Below are 3,891 nucleotides of genomic sequence, written 5' to 3'. Positions count from 1 at the left end.
CGCGTCCCCGCGCCCTTCACCGCCGGCGACCCCCAGGAACCCCGCCGGCCGTCGCCTTCCCCGCCGGCAGGAGCCCCGCCTCCCGCTCCTCTCCTCCGCCGCCAACTACGCTCGCCCCCACACCTCCACCGGATGGCCAGCGTCGCCCCCTTCGTCACCCTCACGCGGGGATCCGGCGAGGCCGTCGCCCCTCGCCCGGATCCGGCGACCGCGCCGCCGTCGTCGTGCGGGATCGGGAGGAGCCTGATCCGCACCTCTCCGTCCGGCCCAGATCCAGGCCCGGCTGGCCCATCTCCCTCGGCCCGCCTGGCCTCCCCTGCAAACTGGGCCGAAGCCCGTGGGTGAGTAGCCCTTATCCCCTGCCCGAGCACCTCATAGCTAGCCTGCGCCCGTTCTGTTTTTTTTCATAAAACTGCTAAGTCCCCGTAATATTTTTGCATAATCATGCCATGTTCATCACATTGTATCTCTGCATCCGTAGTTCCGTTTCGTGCGTGTAATATGTCAAATTGTTTGTCTTGACGAGTACTTCATTTCGTTCCATTGCATCATTTTCATTTGAGCTCATCTTGATGCCCGAAATACTGTTGGAAGAGTGCATGTTGATGTTAATCTGCTGAAACTGTTATAACTTGCTCATTTGTCATTTTTGCCATGATTGATGTGTGCATCCTTTGGGGTTGATGTATACATGTGTTTTGATCTATGCCATGCCATCTTTCCAGGGGTGTATGCCATGTATTTTTGTGATCAATGTGGTGACTAGCACAAGCATGCAAACTAGGCTTCGTGATATTGCTGATTTTAGTCCCTGTTCTGTTGTTATTTTGATGCCATGTAAACTTGATGCTACAGAGAGATCCATGCATATTTTGAGATACTTCAATAAGGGTGTTTTGAACATATGGTTATTGTATATCCATTAATGCCCTTGTTTGACATTATGGAGTAGTCTAACATGTCATTTGAGTGCTCTACTTTTGCTTCAAAATGTTTCCTGGCAGATTGTTTATATGTCATTTGGCCAAGCTTGCTATATTTGATCCTTGCATGCTATGGACTTGTTCTTGACTTGGTTTGTTTCATAAACATGTCTTCTTGATGATGCTATGCTTATCTTGTCATGCAATGACTTGTGGTGAGTGAATCGAGCTTGTTAAGGAGGGTACTTGCTGTTGCTGTTTTGCTAGGCAGATTCTGTTATATTTTGTTGCTATCTAAACATGTTGCTACTAATCATTCTATGCATAATCTGGAGATGCTCTATAAACATGTTTTGATCTACATGTTATGCCCTATCCATCCATGCCCCTGGTTGCATTTATAGCTTGATGTAGATTGTTCATATCTTGCTCCAAAGTTGCTTGATAATGTTGCTATCAGCCTGTTAACATTAAGTTCCATGTTTCCATGATTGTTTGCTAGTGATCCATGCACCCTATGACCTTGCTCTTGCCATGTATAGCTTCACAAACATGTCTTCTTACTGTTGGTTGCCTTGCCATGCCATGTATTGCTCTGTGGTGAGTGGTTCAAGCTCACCAACATGCCTACTTATTGTTGTTCCTGCCATGTTTAAATCTGTCATATAACTTGCTATGTTTACATGGGTGCCATCATATCTTCGGTTCCTTTTTGGCTCTTGGTCAATAAGGGACTTTTGATCTATGCAATTAGTAGATTCATTCTATACCTTTGTTTGCCATGATATGTTCCTGTAACATGCTGTTTGCTTGCTCTAAACATTGCAACCTGATGTTATTTTTGCTAAAGTCTGAAACTGTTATAATTGCAATCTTACCATGTCCTTTTGAGCATGTTCTAGTTGTTTCTGGAGATAGCTCAGTGTTCATGTTTTGTTGTGCTTTACCAGTACTTCATGCCCATGCCTTTTGTTAATATGTTGGGGTGCTGTAACATGTTGTTTTGATGCGTGCAATATGCTTAGTTGCTGTTATGGACAGATTGTTGTTATGACTTGTATAGTGTGTATGTGTTGCACCGTTGCTCTGTTTGAGTGTGCTCTATATGAAACTTGCTTGATTTTGCATGTAGCTTCATATTATCATGTTGCATCCTTGATTTGGTGTGTTTGCTTGATGTTTGGGTGCATTTTGCATCGATGTCATGCTTAACTTGTTTTGCTCATATCTTCTAGGCCGTAGCTCCGAATCTAATGAACTTTATATGTAACTTGACTAGAATTTCGTGTAGATCCTCTTGGTGCTATTTAACTTGCTGTTTAACAACTTCAACTTAATGTTTGTTCAGTTCTGGACCAATTTCTAAATTTGCTTATGAGGGCTTACCGGAATTGTTATATGTTGTTCCCGGCCTCATTTAAACTTGCCTTGATGTGTTGTTCTTGTTTGCATCATCTCTTGCCATGAGTAGCCTCATCTAGCTTTCTCATGCATCATGCTTGTTGTGCATCATGTCTTGTCTATGTGTGGTGTGTTTACTATGTTGTGCGCTTCTTCTTGTTAGTTCCTGTTTCGTTGCGATCGTGAGGATTCGTTCGTCTACGGTTGGTTCGGCTTCATCCGTTCATCTTCTTCATGGACTCGTTCTTCTTCCTTGCGGGATTTCAGGCAAGATGACCGCTACCCTGGATCTCACTACTATCATTGCTATGCTAGTTGCTTCGTTCTATCGCTATGCTGCGCTACCTATTACCTGTTTATCAAGCCATCCCATATTGCCATGAACCTCTAACCTTTGACTCCATTCCTAGCAAACCGTTGTTTGGCCATGTTACCGCTTTTGCTCAGCCCCTCTTATAGCGTTGCTAGCTGCAGGTGAAGTTGAAGATTTCTCCATGGTGGACAGGGTTATGTTGGGATATCACAATATCTCTTATATTATTAATGCATCTATATACTTGGTAAAGGGTGGAAGGCTCGGCCTTATGCCTGGTGTTTTGTTCCACTCTTGCCGCCCTAGTTTCCGTCATACCGGTGTTATGTTCCCGGATTTTGCGTTCCTAACGCGGTCGGGTGATTTATGGGACCCCCCTGAGAGTTCGCTTTGAATAAAACTTGTCCAGCAAAGCCCAACCTTGGTTTTACCATTTGCCTCACCACCACCTACTTTTTCCCTTGGGAGTCGCTCTCTCGAGGGTCATCTTTATTTTAGCCCCCCCGGGCCAATGCTTGTCTAAGTGTTGGTCCAAACCGAGTGATGTCCGGCGCCCCCTGGGCAACCAGGGTCTATGCCAACCCAATGTCTGGCTCATCCGGTGTGCCCTGAGAACGAGATATGTGCAGCTCCTATCGGGATTGGTCGGCACAGTGGGAGGCTTTGCTGGTCTTGTTTTACCATTGTCGAAATGTCTTGTAAACCGGGATTCCGAGACTGATCGGGTCTTCCTGGGAGAAGGTCTATTCCTTCGTTGATCGCGAGAGCTTGTCATGGGGTAAGTTGGGACACCCCTGCAGGGTATAAACTTTCGAGAGCCGTGCCCGCGGTTATGTGGCAGATGGGAATTTGTTAATGTCCGGTTGTAGATAACTTGACACCAGATCCGAATTAAAACGCATCAACCGCGTGTGTAGCCGTGATGGTCTCTTCTCGGCGGAGTCCGGGAAGTGAACACGGTTTCTGTGTTATGTTTGACGTAAGTAGGTGTTCAGGATCACCTCTTGATCATTGCTAGTTCACGACCGTTCCTTTGTTTCTCTTCTCGCTCTCATTTGCGTATGTTAGCCACCATATCATGCTTAGTCGCTGCTGCAACCTCACCACTTTACCCCTTCCTTTCCCATTAAGCTTTGCTAGTCTTGATACCCATGGTAATGGGATTGCTGAGTCCTCGTGGCTCAGAGATTACTACAACAACAGTTGTAGGTACAGGTTGTGCGATGATCATGACGCGAGAGCGATGCTTGCTTG

The sequence above is a fragment of the Triticum dicoccoides genome, chromosome 7B (genome assembly GCF_002162155.2).
Source record: "Triticum dicoccoides isolate Atlit2015 ecotype Zavitan chromosome 7B, WEW_v2.0, whole genome shotgun sequence".
Taxonomy (NCBI): Eukaryota; Viridiplantae; Streptophyta; class Magnoliopsida; order Poales; family Poaceae; genus Triticum; species Triticum dicoccoides.
The sequence above is the reverse complement of the archived record's forward strand: the minus strand, read 5'-3'. Positions refer to the sequence as shown.